The following is a 6,226-nucleotide window of genomic DNA, read 5'->3' on the forward strand; positions in this document are numbered from 1 at the left end:
GACGATCTACAAAAACAACCGCATGTCCATAACACCATAAACTTGATTCATATTAATTACACGTTTAGTACGTACAACATGTCATGGCAGTGTTAGAGAAACCTTTCCCATCTAACTGGATGTTACAGCACCCGGTGTACATGCACCTGATGGATCTAGAGGTGGAGGACACTGCTCAGGTTCATGCAGCTTTCCTTGTTTACATGGATCTGGTTGAGGTGCGTCAGTGGACACATGTCTCTGGCACGAAATGTCCTGAACTCCAGGTGGTGTTGTTGGAGGGAAGGGAGAAGGATGGAGCTCCCTTCCAAACTGTTCTGCCACTGCCTGTTCACAAATCTCTGAGCCACAGAAGTATTCGGCAGGTGTTGGACAGAGGACCTCCCATGCTGTTGTGCGCGGTGGGGTCTGACTCCAGTCTGGTCTACCAGAGGATGACGGACGGGTTAGTGATGGCCGACCCTGCCGTAGGTCCCTTTCAGAAACAGGGCTGCCGGCAACACCGCAAAAGGAGGGAGCAACACTGACCGCTGAGCGAAACCACAACACTTGTTGATGGACTTCATGGTCAACCGTTATATGTGAAATAACTGCAGGCAACATGGAAAATGAGAAAGTAATGATGCGTAGTACATTAACTACGTACATAATGGTATGTTGTTAAAAATCTCATAGTTCATGTGTGGTTTTCTGACAGAAATAGGGGCCCAGGGGCCCACTCACCCTGAAGCTTCAACAGCCCTGTGGCTCACTGTGTTAAGTTTGCACCTCCTTTCTTTTGTTTTTTGACCCAACAAATGTTATGTTAAAGGTAGGGTAAGTGATATTGCTTAGTTAAAACAAAAGCAGATTTTTAAAAAAGGTTAAAGCACTATATTCTGATAGTAATCATTGCTATAGAGTGTTTGTTCAGTAACAGGGGTCTCCCTGTCTCTCCAGCTCTTTAATGAACAGAAAATACATTTTCAGGTAGGTGACACAATTTCAGCCAATCAGGAGAGAGTACCCATTTATCAGCTTCCCTTTTAGTGATCCAGTTCTGCTTGTGTTACCACTTCCAATTTCACTTGTTTAATCTGTATCCTGACTGAGTTCCCTATCCTGATTGGATAAAATTGGTATCCGACCCGAAAATGTATTTTCTGTTTAATAAAGAGCTGGAGAGACATGGAGACCCCTGTTACTGAACAAACACTCTATAGCAATGATTCGCCGCGCCTCCGACCAAGTGGAGCTTACTATGTAAACGTGCTCGGGTTGTGTGTCTGCGTCTCTGCGTCTCTGTGTGCATGCACTGTGCACTCTGGCCCCCAGAGGGCGGCAGAGTGCAGGAATGAAAATGCACAACAGCGCACACACACACACACACACACACACACACACACACACACACACACACACACACTTCTCTCCCCATCACGGTGACATAACACGGATTACAAGTCCGTAAATACACAATATTTCCGAGCTGCGTTCGCTTCCAGCGTTCGCGCGTCTTACTTGTTACTATCAGAATATAGACTTATATAATATAGAATATATATTTAGGACTTATTTTAACCAAATAAAATCACTTACCATACCTTTTAATGTGAGGTTAGGGTTAGGCATAGTTTCTGTGAGGTTAAAGGCCATGGCTGTTGACCAGACTTGTTGCAAAAGCACACGGGAGAAGTTTCCTCTTCATGGGCGTGGCCAAGTATTTCTGACAGAAAGCCCAGAGGGGAGACTTCTCCCTTGTGCTGTGAGAGGCGCGTGATTTGGGAACGTACGGGACCGGTTGGTCAAACCCCCCCCCCCCCCATAAGCAGCTCTGTTAACCCCCGCATCCCTGTGATAATAATATAGATGATATAGAATATATTGAGATAATGATTATTTTGGAATTAGTCGCTTTCATTGCGGTTTCCTCCTCAGCAGAAAACCATCCGTTCCTTTTCTTTATTTCAATGGATTAGTAACAGCCGTCTGCCAGCCTTGCGATGGATGGATCATGGATGCTATATTGATAGTTCTCATCACCAAATGCCTAGTCTCAGTTAGTCTGTACTGTAGGCTACTGTCATATATCTCAGGTGAGTAGCAAGTGCTGTACTCGACTATTCCGCAAACAATTAGAACAGTACATAACGCAAACTGTGCAGGAAAATAGGGCATGTGAGAACGCCTCTCCTACTACACAAATGCACAAAAGCTGTCTTTTATATTGTGTTTTTTTAGTAACATTGTCCTGTCACCAACTGTGTGGCATAACATAGAGACACACGGCCGGAAGCGGAAGGCCTACAAATCCACGCCCACTTTTGACACTCGGGGTCCGTTAGAACGATGAACTGCAGCTCTCAATGCAATCTCTATGAGAGGCATTGTAAAATACCGTCATTTCACTGGTTAACTACTGAGGCTGTAGCGATTTTTTTTGTGTTCTAATAATCTGTCCCATTTGTTTAATTTGTCCTTTTTAATGTCCCATATCTTTCATCTCGATATACTACCCACAATATACTATAATATACTCCATCAGTATGTCAAAACCGCTAGCATCGGAGATCCAGACTTTAAGTGGTCGCATCACGGACGCATCCCTTGAGGTTTTCAATACCCAGAAAACTGGCGAAAGTGGCCGTTTTCAATAGGTTTTGGTCATTATCTCTGGAACAGAAGGTCCAATCTGCTCAGTTCAAAGCTTGTTGGATGCGTGACTTTGAGGACATTAAGCACGCAATGACACATTTTCGGGGTTTTTTTTTTTTTAGGGGAGGCGAGATCTTAGTTGGGCAGGCGACCGCCTCTCCTGCCTCTACAGTGGGTACGCTGTCGGTCGGCGCTCGGCACTCGTAAAGACAGTGATGTCACTGAAATGCCTGTCTGCTGTCTACCCTCTGCTGTGTTAGCATTATGGGTAACTCGTTAAAGTGGCAAATTAAATGTGAAACACATCAACTATTAAGAAAACAAGAAGATATGTTGACAAAGACACTCCATACATTTGGAAACATATTTTTATTTAAATCAATATCGTCTTCAGTTAATGCAGGATAATTTTAAAAGTAGGCTAACTTTCATATCCTCTCATAGGGAATGCATTGGCAGCTGCAGTTCATCGTTCTAACGGACCTCGAGTAGCGGCGCTGTCTCAAAAGTGGGCGTGAAATTTGTAGTCCCCGTGTGTCTCTATACAGCAAGGCCCACGCCGGCAAACCCCGCCCCCGGTCTCGTACGTTCCCAAATCACGCTCTGTTCTCACCACCTGGAGCAATAGTGCCTACAATATTCACTTTGTCCACTTGAGGGCGACACAGACTGTGGAATATTTACAGAATTTGTCACTTGTGTCACTTGGGTTTAAATTGCTCATGTGGGAACTGCAGTGGTGTGGTCTAGAGTTTTTTTTCCCGGAGGTATACGATAATCATTCCCTGCACGAGATGTGCGTGGTCGTGGGATGAAATGGTAAGTAGACTGTATACGCTTTTCCCCAAAAAAATCTGCACTGTATACAGCGTAACACGGTACGTAGAACACACCAAAACTGAATCCATCCTCTTTGGGTCCAGTCCTAACCTTAGCAAGGCAGAGAGTTTCACGATCAAAGTGGGTGATAATGTCATCAAAAGAAAGGATGAAATTACCTACCTGGGCTCCATCTTGGAGGCAAACATCTCTGGTAACAAAAACGCCGAAAAAGTGATCAAAAATGTCAACCGAACAACACGCTATTTGTGGAGGATTGATCGCCTAGTCAGTAAGAATACTCTGAAGATTCTTGCAGGGGCCCTCATTCAAGGTCATTATGATTATGCATGCACTTCATGGTATCACAACACCTCCAAGGCCTTAAAAACAAGGCTCCAAACATCCCAAAACAAACTTGTAAGGCTACTTCTTGGCCTCAATCACAGAACCCATCTAACCCCTGCTCATTTTGCTAGGATTGGATGGCTTAGGGTTGAGGACAGAGTACAGCAACTTGGGGTGCATTTCTCCTTTCCGACATGTCGCCTTTCCGACGTTGACGAACCCTATACCTAACCCTAACCCTAACCCTAACCGCACGCGGAAGCCACTAGTCGGAGTGGTGAGATGTCGGAATGGAAGGAGCACCCCAGCAACTTGCTATGGGCCTGGTCTTCAAGATACACCACAACATTGGGATCCCCCTGTATTTGTCAAAATACTTCAAAAATGTTAATGAAGTCCATGATCATAACACCAGAGGCAGCTCCACTGATCATGTTCAACCCAGATTTGGCTCAACTAAGGGTATGAACTCGTTCTCATGCTATTCATCAAAAATGTGGAATGCCCTACCAAAAGGAGTAAAGGAGTGTAAAACCCTACTCACTTTCAAAACTGCCCTAAAGATACACCTTCAGGAGGCTGCAATTCGAAAATGGCCCCTGTCTAAGTCTTAACCTACACCTCCCTACCCCCCCCCCTCCTTCATTTTCCTCTTTTGTATATATATATATATATTTTTTTTCTCTCGTCATACCAGTAACCTGAAAGCTGATTGTATGACATTCTGTATAGTAGTGTGTATATCTGCCTGCCTCTTATATTTCATCATGATTTGTGTGCATGGGGTTCTCATCTTAAACAAGCGTAATGCTTAATGAGGGTTTCCAGTTTAGTTGACCTAGTATTGTGAATTTGTACTTCCATGTACTGTTATGTACTGTCATGTACTATTCTCATGTCTTTCTAAATAAACTACATCAATCAATCAAACCACTGGGTAACTGGAAGACTCTCACAAAAACACGCTCGCCCCTATTTTTTTCCGCGGACCGCTCGCCCCCAGTGGTACTTGTATTCGTTTTTTACTGAGGATAAGGTTAGAAATACGTTTAGGGTTAGGCATGGGCATAGTTTTACCGGTTACGTTTAGGAATAAGGTTAGGTTTAGGCATAGTTTCTTAGGCATAGTTTTACCGGTTACGTTTAGGAATAAGGTTAGGTTTAGGCATAGTTTTACTGAGGTTACGTTTAGGAATAAGGTTAGGTTTAGGCATAGTTTTACTGAGGTTACGTTTAGGAATAAGGTTAGGTTTAGGCATAGTTTTACTGAGGTTACGTTTAGGAATAAGGTTAGGTTTAGGCTAGCCATGGTTCACATGACGCTTGTATACAAGCGTCATGGTGCCGAGTCCCCCTGGTCTAAAGTTGTGTTCGATTCTTTCACATTGCCATCTCTCACATAAACATAAACGTTCAGATTTCAAATATAAAGTGCTTACCACCGAGCCACGGATGTTACAAGGCGATGCGGACCGCGATGAGTACCCGTATCTCCCGTATTGTTCAATAAAAAGCATTTTAATCCCATCGCCGGCCATTTTCTCCAAATTGTCTCCGATACTTTCAACCATGCGACACTAATGGTTGGGAGGTGTATTGCACTCTGATACATTACAAAACAAAAAAAAACAAAAAAAGAAAATGGCCGGCGATGGGATTAAAATGCTTTTTATTGAACAATACGGGAGATACGGGTACTCATCGCGGTCCGCATCGCCTTGTAACATCCGTGGCTCGGTGGTAAGCACTTTATATTTGAAATCTGAACGTTTATGTGAGAGATGGCAAAAAATCGAACACAACTTTAGACCAGGGGGACTCGGCACCATGACTGTCATGGTATGACAGTCATGTTTCAGGGCTAGGTTTAGGCATAGTTTTACTGAGGTTAAGTTTAGGAATAAGGTTAGGTTTAGGCATAGTTTTACTGAGGTTACGTTTAGGAATAAGGTTAGGTTTAGGCATAGTTTTACTGAGGTTACGTTTAGGAATAAGGTTAGGTTTAGGCATAGTTTTACTGAGGTTAAGTTTAGGAATAAAGTTAGATTCAGGCATAGTTTTACTGCGGTTACGTTTAGGAATAATGTTAGGTTTAGGCATAGTTTTACTGAGGTTAAGTTTAGGAATAAGGTTAGATTCAGGCATAGTTTTACTGAGGTTACGTTTAGGAATAAGGTTAAGTTTAGGCATAGTTTTACTGCGGTTACGTTTAAGAATAAGGTTAGATTTAGGCATCGTTTTACTGAGGTTAAGTTTAGGAATAAGGTTAGGTTTAAGCATAGTTTTACTGAGTTTAAGGTTAGGAATAAGGTTAGGTTTACGCATAAGTTTACTGAGGTTAAGTTTAGGAATAAGGTTATGTTTAGACATAGCTTTACTGAGGTTACGTTTAGGAATAAGGTTAGGTTTAGACATAGTTTTACTG

This window comes from Gymnoscopelus braueri (assembly GCF_963280865.1).
Source record: "Gymnoscopelus braueri genome assembly, chromosome: 5".
In the NCBI taxonomy this organism is placed as follows: domain Eukaryota; kingdom Metazoa; phylum Chordata; class Actinopteri; order Myctophiformes; family Myctophidae; genus Gymnoscopelus; species Gymnoscopelus braueri.